The sequence below is a fragment of the Ipomoea triloba genome, chromosome 4 (assembly GCF_003576645.1).
Source record: "Ipomoea triloba cultivar NCNSP0323 chromosome 4, ASM357664v1".
NCBI lineage: Eukaryota > Viridiplantae > Streptophyta > Magnoliopsida > Solanales > Convolvulaceae > Ipomoea > Ipomoea triloba.
In genome coordinates this window covers 18,098,380-18,112,171 of record NC_044919.1, presented here as the reverse complement: position 1 = coordinate 18,112,171, position 13,792 = coordinate 18,098,380, and positions in this window count along the sequence as shown.

Here is a 13,792-nt window from a genome sequence, read left to right as displayed (position 1 = left end):
TCTTCCTCTCACCTTCTTCCTCTCCCGTTCATTTCGTTTCTTCATCTCCCTTTCTTCTATTTCTCTGTGTTAACCCTAACAAGACAATCCCAATAAATGTCAATTTCATCTTCTTCTATCCATCGGAGTTATTATGAATTTGGTGAATGTATTCCAGTAAAACATTGCTATTGTGGCCACGAAGTCGAGCTACGCACATCATGGACAAATGATAACCCAGGTTTGAGGTTTTGGCAGTGTCAAAATAATGGGGTTGATGAGCACAAATGATGAGTGAAAAAGGGTGTAATGTCGTTCCGTTGAGGATTGGTGTTATGGCACGTAACTGTGTGAATTACCAGGCACTAAAGTATATGAATTTATAGAATCCAAGCAACAAAGACTGAGTGATGTAGAATAAAAGAAAACAATTGATTAAGATGAAAACTATATGATAAAGGTATGGGCTAGATCAGGGGATTGTAACATTGATGTTCTAACAAACTCAGAATTAGGGAAGGAATAATTAACCAAGGGATTTATGGGCAATGTACAAAAGAATTCACTCAGCTACTTTCGTAATCAATAAGCGTATTAGGCTACAATTGCCCGACTGTCGTGATGCATCAATCATAACCTTAAGCTCCTAAGCATTGTAAGCTAAGCCCCCAAAATTACCTCTACTTTCATAGCAGGAAAATTAGGTTGAAATTGGTAAGGCTCGAGGTCTTCATCCAACTGTCGATGTAATGAATCCCTCTCCTAGACTAGCAATTAATTGTGGCCACAAATCAATTAACAAGTACAAAGAAATCCCCAAATCAACATAAACCCTAGGCAAAAGGTTCAATCCCTTTATGCAATAATCATAAAGCGAACATCAAGATTAACAATGGACCCCTAATCCAAACCCATAAACGAATTACTCACGCATGATTGAAGTAAACAAAACAAAGCAATAATAAGTAATCATAAACATTGCAAGAAATCTGAGAAGAAAGTAAATAAAGGAATAAGAGAACTTAACTGATAAAGAACAAATCCAACTTCAATCCAAGATTCCAAGCTTGAAATAAAATAATCTAATGTAAAACTAATCTAAACTATGCTAGGGAAATATAAAGAGAAGGGGAAAATAATCTAACAAACTAGGGTTTTGAACTTCGTACGGGGAACTCCTTCAATTGTAGAGAATAGGTAGAATATATAGGAGGTAGATGGGCCTTGGCCCATTAGGCAACTTCCAATTCTTTTCCAATTTGTATTCTTCCTTGTAATTTCCTTTTCTTCCAGAACTTGTCCAAAATGTTCCAATATTCTTCATTTGTTGTTCCTTGTAGATAATTCAGCACTTGGACAATATAACACACAAACAATTCCCAATTTCACTAGGATACAGAAAATAAACCTCAAAACAACTAAAATAAGGGGTGAATAAATGTACAAAATAGCAGATATCAGGGGTAAGAAATTATTCATCAATATTTCTTTCTTTAAAAAAAATTAAGTGAAAATTGTAATGTGATTTGTAATTTAGTTGCAGAACAATGGAGGTTGTGGATATATGAAGTGGTTTGATCCTCCAATTTGTAAGAGGGCAAAGAAAATTATTCTGGGATTGCTAAAAAGACTAAACCGGCAACAAGAAGAAATTAGTAGACTTGAGATGAAGCTTAAATATGGGGAGGCAAGAGTTGGCAATGAAGCTCAGTGGAAGCTTAAGAGATGGGAGAAAAAGTATCTAGTTGTAGTAATAGTTGTATTTGGTCTTGTGTTGCTAAAAATGTCAAAAAAAATATGGTGAACTAAGTTTGATGCAATTAATGTAATGTCAATATTTGTAGTTTTAGCTATTGTTGTCTCAAGTTTACAGTTAATGAATTTTTTTATCCATTTGGTGAACTCTTACAGTCTTGGTTGTTATATCCACCAGTAGCAAGACATTATCCCTGTTAAATTTATTTACCATCCCTGTTAAATTTAATCAAATTAGTACTCTAAATGACATTTTCAGTTTCCATTTTATAGATGAGGAAAATAATTACACTGCACTGTCAAAATAATGTAACATTGTCAACATCTCAAAAAAAGGCCATTGCCTATATCACTGCACTGTCAAAATACTATCAAAAGGTATCCATTGCCTATATTAGCAAAAACACAGTCAACATCTCAAAAAAAAAAGGCAATGAAAATAGACATAATAGTTGACATATTGATCTGGTTTTGAAGCTACAAATTTCTTGTTTGTGGGGTTAGCTCTATTTCAATAGGTGTGCACTCTCCAAACAGGCCAAAGTCAACACCATCCTGTGTCAAAAAATCCACTTCCACCAAAGCACTATCATCTCCTTCTATATTCTCACCAACTGTGTTATGAAGATTGCCTACAACTTCATCAATGACAGCTTGGGCTTCTTCAGTTAGTACATGTGAATTACTTCCTACCTTTTTCCTTGGTTTCTGTAACAAAACAAATGAAATAAAATGTCAATTTAAGTACTGTTTTCTGCAAGTTTTGAACATTGAGTAATGAATAAACAAATGAAATACTTGTTTCTGTAAATTGGGTAGGTTTAGTGTACATCTTCTTGCTTTATGCCCTGGTTTTCTACATTTTGTACAATGTAGCTTGATATGTGTCCTTGCAACTTTTTCTCCATCTTTTGAAAGCTCACAAGCACTTTTTTTTCCTTAGCTTCTTGGGTCTCCCAGGTTTAATAGTATACTGAGGTGGTAGAGGAGGATCAATGTCACTTAAAGGCCATTTTTCCGGGCCTGCCATTGGCTTTATTGAACTTGCATAGATCTTCATATAGATGTTTGTTCTATAGCATGGATGTACATAATAAAAACCTGGTCCCTTGCCATGTTTCAACCAAATGGCAGACACTGCATGTTTACAAGGGATTCCAGTCAAATCCCATACTCTGCAGCTGCAACTTCTCTTCTCCAAGTCAACTTCTTGTTGATCCCCATAAAGGCAACTTACCTCAAATAGATTGAAGTCACATTGAGTAGTTATATATTTTGCTGCTTGCTTTTCTATGACTTCTATCTTGTGTAAAATCTTAGGACAGATTACAGATGTCCAATGTGTTGCCCTTTCCCTGCTCTCAAACAACCTTTTCATCAACAATTTCCTTATTGTCTCAAGACAACTAATAATAAGCTGGTTTCTGACTTCCAAAATCACAGAATTAAAGCACTCACATATATTATTAAGAGTTAATACCTCCATTGGTCCTCCGAGTATTAGCGATTTACCAAGTGTGGTCCCTCGTCTTTAAAACGACCACTAGACGTCCTTCTAGTTTAAGAAAATTACCACCCGTGGTCCTCCGTTAGATTTTCTGTCAAAGGGGTGTTAAATATGAGGGCAAAACTGTCCTTTCACCATTATATACTCAACAGAGGTTCCTGTTACGCATCATGGTAAACTCCGGCGGAGATTGAAGTTATCGTCGTGAACGTTTCAATACTGTCGCCAGCGCCGTCGTTGTGCTCGAGAATCTTGCGGCGTTTTGCGATGACGGGGGATGTGAGAGCGTTTAATTTGTCCGAAACGGGGTGTAGCGCCAGCCTGATTTCTATTAACCTGGTGGAGAACATGTTCAGGTTTCACTGGAACATGTTCGCCATTGTTGTGACCTCGGAATCCATGGCGTTATTCAGGTATTCCAGAAACGACAAGTGCATGATGCTCACAATTATTCATAGAAGCAGAAATATAACATCTTTTAGTTAATTGAATGTGGTAGACATAGATTACATTAAGCATAGATGGCAACATGCAGAGGGTCATTTAGCATCCTATATAAATTAATCAATAAAAATATAAAAAGAAAGCAGAGAAAAGTATACATCTTATAAGCTTTGATGTAGATGATGCCACCAGAACCACCTCCACCTTTGGTACCTACGTCACCCCATCAGCTAACAAGCAGCCATTCACTTCCAGGAACCTATCCACCACCAATATTAACCTTCCACCCCCGCCTAGTCTACATCCCTGCTATTTGTTCTGCCTTTACTTCCGTACGCATCACAACCCCAAATGGCACATGCATTGTCGACCACCCATACGCATCCCCACCCCAAACGTCCTCCTGCAGTTTCTTTGTGTCCGTCAAACAGACCACCCCTCTTCCTCCATACCCCCCGCCTCCCCAATCCAAGCTTTGAGGTGTCCCACTTGTCTGTTCTGGAGGCAAACCCGCTAACCCGGTGGTGTTCACAGCCGAACCGATGCTGAAAATTGCATTGTTGGCAACAAGCTGAAAAGTCCCGGCAAGTATGGTCGAATTCCCATCCAGCTTGAAGTTCCCAGTAACATTAATCACGATTTCGCAACCCGCAAACGTGCAATTAATTGACAGTGACAACGGGGAACCGACACCTTCCAGATCATCCTCGCAGGAAACGGACGGCCGATGGGGAGGCGGAGGAGCCGGCGCCGGCGGTGAGTAGTCCTGTCAACACAAACCGCTAGAGCTTCGTGTCTGGCCGTGCAGCCGTATCGCAAGGGAGCGGTTATGGAGATAGAGAGAGAAAGAGGTATAGAAAATCTCGGATGAGAGAATCTGTATTCTGTAGAGAGATTACAGAGAGAGAAGAGCAAAATGGAAAGAAATGAGCGTTAGAGAGAGAGAGAATATGTATTCTCATGGCCGCCGCCATAGGAATAGAGAGAGATCGACGAGCAAAAATGGATTTTGGAGGCGGGGCGGGGAAGAAGAGCAATCTAAGGGCTGATTTTGACTAGTCAATATTTTCACTTGATAAAATGATAAATTTGCCCTCACATTTAACGCTCTCTTGACAGAAAATCTAACGGAGGACCACGGGTGGTAATTTTTTTAAACTAGAAGGACGTCTAGTGGTCGTTTTAAAGACGAGGGACCACAAGAGAAGTGTGACCTAGACCATTGGGAAGGGTGTTTATCTGCAAGCCAGTCATAAGCATTCATATCCAAGTCTTTCAACTTCCTAAGTGCTGAAGTGAATGTATTCATAGTATATGCCCTAGCACATGACCAAAGTGAATCCCTAATAGCCTTTCCTTGAAAACCTGCCACTTTCATGTTAGAGTGCAAGTGTCTTACACAAAATCTGTGCTCAACACTAGGTAAAACAGCTTCACATGCTGGGATTAATCTTTTTTGCTTATTAGAAATCACAGTGAATTCATGCGCATTATGTTCATTAATTCCCATATCCCTTTTTAATAGTTCAAAAAACCAACACCATGAGTCTTTTGTTTCACCTTCAACAATAGCATAAGCTAAGGGGAAAATATTATCATTTGCATCTATCCCTATAGCAACCAACATTTGACCTCTAGTAGAAGCTTTCAAATGGCACCCATCCACACCTATAAGAGGTCTACAATTTTTAAAGTCATTCCTACACCCCTCCCAACACATATACAATCTTAGAAACCTTTTCTGTCCATTGGATTATGTAAACTCACTCAGTTTCACACAACATCTGGATAAAGGATTAGTTTTCTGATTTCTGCAACATAACTCCACAACTTGTTGAAATTATCTTCTTCATCACCTTGGATTAGTTTCTTAGCCTTTGCCATTGCTCTGTATGCTTGCATTATACTTACTTCATATCCATCAGAACTCTTAACCTTATTTTTAAACTGGATCATCTTCCAACCATCATGATCTTTAATTTCCTTGCACCATCTCTTAGCTACTGCTGTATAAGTAGCTAACCCATTGGTATTGCTCCATGTACAACCATCATGTTTGTCTTTCATTGAGAAGATCCTCCAAGATAATGAATTTGTCACTTTCCTTAAGCTAATCTTCCAAGGACAAAAAGCATGTCTACAACAAACAATGAATCTTTCCTTATCATTCTTGACAAACCTCAAATCTTTCCCATGCTTGAAGGCATAATTCTTAATTGCTTCCTTAAACTCTTCTTTACTAGCAAAGGTCATGCCAATACTAAATGTTGGATCTTTCATATCAGTTACTGCTCTAAATATAGGCCACTTCCCTTCTTCATTTTCTCCATCACTATCTGACTCTTTTAACATAACCATCATCAGATAGGTTACATGTTTCTTTTTCCCAGCAATATCCTTCAACACCTTTATCAACACTACCACCAAAACGCCCATACTCAACTGATTGGTCTACATTTTGCTCATAGTCAATATCATCTAATATTTCATCACTGTCATACCCACTAAGACTAAAGTCTTCACCATCATCAATATCTTCGTTGTGTATTTTGTTAAAGTCAACCCACAACTCAAGCTCCATAAATATATTCAAATTAAATAAGTTGCACTTGCCCAAATATCACTATCTGATTCCAATTGTTTCAAACCAAACTGTAAATATACATAAAACCTAGGTTCTTTGTTATTGTACCCCAATTCTTGCAACTTTTCATTTAATAAAATTAACTCAAACTCATCTACTTCAAGGTCTTCATAAAACTCAACAAATCCTCCTAAGTATGTAGAATGTTTCCCAAAATTTTTTATCCTCCCACCATGTACCAGCTTTAAAGTAAACTTTGAATTACCCCTGCATTACATACTTAAGATATACAAATTATAAGAAAACATCATCAAACACTAAGCACAAAGATTAAAGCAACGTTGGAGTTTAGTGGTCCCAACACAAGAAATGTCATACTAAGTGCACACAGCATATGAAAAAGAGACAATAATGCAAGTTCCCCACAACACAAAAAAAAAATACATATTACAGAACTATATAACAACAACATTGACAATATATATACATTTACCACACTACAGTAACTACAACCATATATATAATACTAACAATTTATACTCTCTATTGACAATATATAACAGCAGCAGCACACTAACAATATATACTAAAATTATATATAATGCTCCAATCTAAGAGAGTTGAGCTCTCAATCTCAGTTCGAAGGAGCTTCGAACTGAGATGATGTCTCAGTCCGAAGGAAACATCCCCCTTCGAACTGAGATATCATCTCAATTCAAAGGAAGCATCCTTCAAATTGAGATGTCTCAGTTCGAAGGAAGCATCTTTAGAACTGAGACATCATCTCAGTTCGAATGATGCCTCCTTCAAACTGAGACATCTCAATTCAAAACATCCTTCGAACTAAGATGGTGTCTCAGTTCGAAGGATGCTGCGAACTTCTCAATCGAAATTTGAACTGTAAAAAAATACAGAAACAATATATACCCACAACTTAGTTCAAATTCACTTACTAGATTACGACTTTTGTGAACTCGATTCCATCTTAGCTTCGCATTGAGTATTTCGTAGAAGCCCTTGCTATGCAGAATAGATTGAAACTTTGGATTGTGCTGTTAGGGTTCACGCCAGAAATAGAATGAATGGAGAGGTCGGAAAAATGTGAGAGGAAGAATCGATTGAAGCTTGTATCGAGAAATAGAATAAATGAAGTTAGTGTATACTTGACAAAGAGAAGAAATAGAGAAGAAGACAGTGAGAAGAAGGTGAAAGGGAAATGAACAGGAGAGCGGGAACGAGAAAAGAAAAAGAAAAATAAAATAGGCAAATAAAATAAATTTGAAAAGACAAGAATACCCTTCTAATTATAACCTAATATTTTTTCGATTGGAACTCAAGCAAGATGTGGCCGGAAAATTTGACCAAAGGACCAAAATGTGATACTTATTTGAAAGTCATGCACCTAATTAGAAAAAACAATAGTCAAGGACTAAATGTGCTTCACCTATGATAGTCAAGGGACCAAAAATGATATTTACTCTAATTATAACTAGGAGTAAATTACACTTTTGGTCCTGTGACTATTGAGGTCCTATTAATTTGAGTACGCGACTTTAAAAATCAACAATTTAATCCCCTGACTATCGATTTTTTAAAGGATTAGGTCCTGCTGGCCAAATTACCGGCCAATTTCTGCCGGAAAAATGTAATGTTGCCTAAAATGTTTTTTGTGGAGGGTAAAATGGTCATTTGAATATTACCGACCAATTTCTATTTGGGTTCTTCATCCAAAATCCAGTCAGCGGTGGGTTTGTGCTGTTATTTCCCAGCAGCAAGGCCAAGAAATATTGTTACAGTTTGCCGGTGGCTAAGGGGAAAAAGCTGCTGGTGAAGACGGTTTATTATTACTGCGTGTTTGACGGCGGGAAGGAGCCGCCGGTGTTCAATCAGATCATCGACGGGACTAAATGGTTCGTGATTGACACCAAGGCGGATTACGCGAAGGGTCTCAGCTCTTACTATGAAGCCATTGTTATGGCGCATGGAATGGAGCTAACGGTGTGTCTTGCTAGGAGTGAACATACTGGGAATTCCATCCCTTTCATTTCCGTTGGATTTTGGATCAAGAACACAAATAGAAATTGGCCGGTAATATTCAAATGACCATTTTACCCTCCACAAAAAACATTTTAGGCAACATTACATTTTTCCGGCAGAAATTGGCCGGTAATTTGGCCGGCAGGACCTAATCCGTTAAAAAATCGATAGTCAGGGGATTAAATTGTTGCTTTTTAAAGTTGCGTACTCAAATTAATAGGACCCCAATAGTCACAGGACCAAAAGTGTAATTTACTCATAATGCCCACATTGAGCGATCAAATTAATGTCCAACACAAAAAGTAAAGCAAGTACATATATACTTAGGATAGTTCTTAAATATTGAAGTTAATTAATACAAAATAAATATAATCCAAATGAGTATTTTAACTCGGAGGTAATTTCAGCGGAGGTCCCTTGTCTTTGGTGACAATTCTAAATTTAGTTTCAGACTATCACTCTTGTCATTTAACACCCCAGACTATCATATTTTGGACACTTGTTGGACACTTTCGGTCTCTCCTATTTTTTAAAAATATTATTTTTTCAATTAGTTAATTCTAACGGAGGTCCATTGTCTTCAGTGGCATTTTCAAATTTAGTTTCAGACAATCATTTTTGTCATTTAACACCCCAGACTATCATATTTTGAACACTTTTGATAATTCTGATGACTTTTTCCGATGAAATCATTTTATGAAAGGGTTGTAGAAGGCGAAAATGTATTGTTGAAGAATGAGCCTATTTATATGTTTTGAGCTTTGTCTTAATAGGCAAATTATTGTGTGGACCATGGTCATCAGAATATAAGGTATATTTTTATTATACTAAAAGTACATTATTTTTGTACTTATGGTACATTATTTCATTGTATATATAAAATAATGTACTTTCATTACTTAAATAATGTACTCTAAAATAATATACTTTATGTACAAAAATAATATACTTTTAGTATATTAAAAATATACTTTTTATTTATGGTCCACACAGCTATGTGGACCATAGTCCATGGAATAATGATTGGTCCTAATATAATTGGGCTAATTGATGATTTATTAAATTTGTTAATTAAAGTGGTCCAATTACCCAATTAAATATAATTGAAGGCAAGTGGACTCAAATTATGTTGGTTGCACTTGCTAGTTGAAACCTAACAAATAATGAGAATGGAATAATCCATATTTGGCCCAACAAGTAAATTAATTATTTGATTTAGCACAAATTATTGTGTGGACCACTATCTAAAATGACATCGCTTTGATGTAATAAAATAATTCATTGCCCCCCGTGCGTGTTAGAATAATGAACATTCTAGCGTAAGATTATGTATTTTATAAGTTAGAATAATATACTTTATATGTGTTTTAGAATACAATTTATGGGGTAAGAAAACGTATTTTATGAGTTAGAATAATGTACTTTATGTGTTTTTGAACTGTGGTCCACACATCATGTAATAATGAATGTTAACTTAGGTATGTGATAAGATCATGAACCTCGATGAAATTGTGGTTGGATAAATTTTGGATATATATTCATATTATCCTAAATATTAAATGATAATATAAGGATAATATTGAAGAGTTTGAGTTCCAATGAAAGTCCCCCATATTCTCCACTATAAATAGAGACCCTTATTTGAAGAATGACATCTTTTAGAAGTCATAGAGAAGCTCTGTAGAAATCCATACTAAAGCTCTGCAAAAGTGGACTAAAGATAAAGCCATTTTGAGTCCGGAGGACCTTCCTGAAGATCAAGCAACAAATAAGCCCTTCATTGAAAAACAAGCTGCATTTCAGATACCTTTCAGTTAAACATTCAAGTGTTTAAGCAAGCCAAGTGAAGAATCAGAGGACTTTTTTTTATAGAGATTTTGTGCCCGCAATTTGAATTTTGAATCGACTGTAATCGCTTTTGAATTTTGAATATATATATATATATATATATATATATATATATATATATATATATATATATATAATTCAGATTTTCTTACTTACAGATTTTGACATGCCTAATGGGACATCTCTACCTCTCATCTCTACACAAGGATCCAAATGGCATCAAGAAATCTCATGTCCAAGTTGACTTCTCCTCAAGCTACTAGCACCAAGATATCATTTGAGTCCAGTTCTGGTGATAGTCGCGAGATGCAAGGTCTAATGACTTGGAGTCGAGAGAAGAGGAACTTGGGGTGCAATTGGATGAAACCCAGGACATTGTTCGAAATATCATCCGAAGGATTGAAGGCGGTTGTACGGTGCTAAGGAAAGCTACATATGATAGGGCTTCATCTTCTATAATAGAGATTGTTGGTAGCAAGAGTTCTACTCCCTCAAATAAAGCTACCAGTAGTGGGAGTTCTTCTCCTACTCCTTCAAATGGAACTACTACCAGTGGAAGCTCATCTCCTATATCCCAATCATCACCTTTGTGGAAAACAACACTAGAATGTACTCGTGTCTACAAAGTTATCCCCGATATGGAAATTGATGTGCCTTCGATGGAGGAGCAACGAGCAAGCATCACCAAAGCTCTCAAGGGGGTAGCTGCACTTTTTCATAACAAAGAAAGGAGGATAAATAACCTAGCCAAATAAGTAGATATCGTAAGTAACGGCGAAACAAGTCAAGCTTCTAGGAAGCCACCCAAACCCAAGAAGAAGAGGTTGGCATAGAGTTGCCAACTCATGGTGGTAGGTTCATTGCAGGGATGAAAGAAATAGTATCTCGCCCGCCACCCATCGAAAAGAGTGTTCCGATTTCTAGGAGTAGGATATCAGGCAACTAAATGACTACATCATGGGAGCCATCAAAGCGAAGGTCGAGGTGAGACACCGTTCTTATACATATGCCAAGCTTTACACTCAAAAGATCAAGGAACTAAGGATGCTTCCTGGGTACTAGCCACCTAAATTCCAACAATTTGATAGGAAGGGAAATCCTAGACAACACATTGCCCATTTCGTGGAAACTTGCAATGAGGCGATGACATACGACGACTACCTCGTTAAGCAATTTGTTCGCTCTTTGAAAGAAACAGATTTTGACTGGTATACCGATCTGGAGTCAGACTGTATTAATAGTTGGCATGACATGGAGCGTGCATTTTTGGATCAGTTCTATAGTACGACAAGAACCGCCAAATTCTTAAAACTCACCACTACTCGCTAATCGAAAGGAGAGCCTTCAGTTGACTACATTGGAAGGTGAAGAGGCTTATACTTAAATTTTCAAGAGAAGATATCACAATGTGCATCCATTGACATGTGCATTAAGGGAATGGATTTGAGCTTTCTTACATCCTGCAAGGGATTAAGCCTAAAACATTTGTGGAACTCTCTAGTCGGGCTCATGATATGGAACAAAATATCGCGGGCGGTAGTGGGTTGAGTGCATTCAACATTTCAAGCTCTTCAAAGGATAATGGAAAGTATGGTCTTAAAAAAGTGAGTAAACCCTTTCCAGAGTAGGAAAAAAAAGAAGCAATCAATGTGAAAGTTGGAGTTATTAATGCTTTTACCAAGGCGGCTGAGCTTCCCAAGCCAAGACCATTTTTTGGTCCACCAAGCAAAATAGGACAATGACTATTGAGTAGAGACAAGAAAATCAGTACTCATTCCTAGAGTAATATATTTCCCCTATGTTTGATAAATTACTTAAACTAAAGCTGATTGAGTTACCAAAGATGAAGCATTTGATAAGTGCCAAAGATACTACCTTTTTAGGGTATTTAAGAGACATATTGTGTTATAAATGGAGTCCCTTGAGCCTATTACATGTTTTTAATAGCTTATTTTGATAAAACATAGGCACAATGACTAATTGTGGTTGCGATTGTGGAATATAGCAAAAGCTGAAATCTGTAGGGCACTTCGGTGACAATTTGGTAATTTGAGCATATCTTGAGCTAGGAGTGTCCAAATGAGATGATTCAAGTGGTATTTAAACGGCAAATTAAAGGACTACAACTTTGGTGCAGACCAAAAAAGCAAATTCGAATTGTGGCACGATCCACGAACGCTCCACAAACGTGGGTCGCGCGTGGATCTGAAACAGAAAGTTCCACGAATTGTCTTTGAAATTGGGCTATTCGTGGACTTCAATTTGTGTAGAAAAACAGCTATTTAAGAAAGGAATTGTGGCGGGATTGACAATCTACTTTTCATTTCATCTTTCCCAAATCTTTTAGACTTGGTTTTTTCTCTCTCTATCTAAAGTAGAATCAACTAGCTACACTCCCTTTCTGTAATTTTGAAGATTGCAATCAAAGGATTTGAATGTGGTAATCACCTTCATCCATCTCAATTCCATTTTAATTCACTTCCACTTTCTACATTTGATTTCCTAAGATTGTGTATTCTCTAATTGCATTGTGAATTGTGGCTAGATTAACATAGGAGTTAGATTTGATGATCTAGAATTGATGCATGTTGATCCTTAGTTGTTGAATTGATGATATTCTTGCTATTATGTCTTAATTACTTTTGTGTGGATGATGTGATGCTTTGATCTTTTGCTCATTAATAACCATGATGAGTGAGGCGTGTGAGAGAGTAGTTGTAGCAAGAGATTGTGGCTCCACGTAGTCTTACTCATCCACATTCCCGCCCTAAGTCCGAAAGGACTAGGCTCGGAAGGATTGGTAGACAAACTGTTTAATGAAATTTCCTAGCTGAGTGAGCACTTAGGAGTCCAAGTTTGATGTAACTTGGTGTTTGTGCCTTGCAATCACTTAAGTCTAGACATAATTGCATTAAATTGAATCCATCTCAGCCTAATGCATACATCGTTCTAGTGATTGAATCTAACTCCCCGCTTTCATTGCTTTGTTAATTGCTTTCATTATTGCTTTCTTGCTTCCTTATTCAAATGCCTACTCAAGCTTTCCTTGCACCTAGCTATCTCTTGTTGAATTAGAAAGCATTGCACTTGATTGACTCCAATTTGTCATCCTTAGAGAACGACACTCAGGGATTTCATCTCCCTTTACACTAAACTACAAATCATCGTCCTGAGGAAGATTCCAAAGTTGATGACCTTAATTATTACAAGTATCACCGCCTCATTAGTCATTCGATCAAAAAGTGCTTTGTTTTCAAGCATAAAGTCATAGCGTTAGCCTGAAGTGGAGAGATAGATCTTGTTGATGCTACTGCAATTACTAATCAAATTACAATATCACTTGGAAGGTTTCCTCTGCTTCTCAAGGAAGATTTTGGGAGAAAGAGAGGAGGAGAACAAAGGCTCCAACTTTGGCTCATCATTAAGAATGCTACTCAAGCAAAGTCGCAACAAGTTGATGATACCTCTGAAAGTGACTGGGTAGTTATTACCTGTAAGAAACACAAGAAAGTGGTTAACCCCATGAAATCTCTAAGACAAGTGACAAAGATATCGATTGAGAAAAGCCCATCAAAAGGCTTTATCCATAAGCCAAAGATGAAGGAGAATCTGAACAAACCACGAATCCCTATTATGTT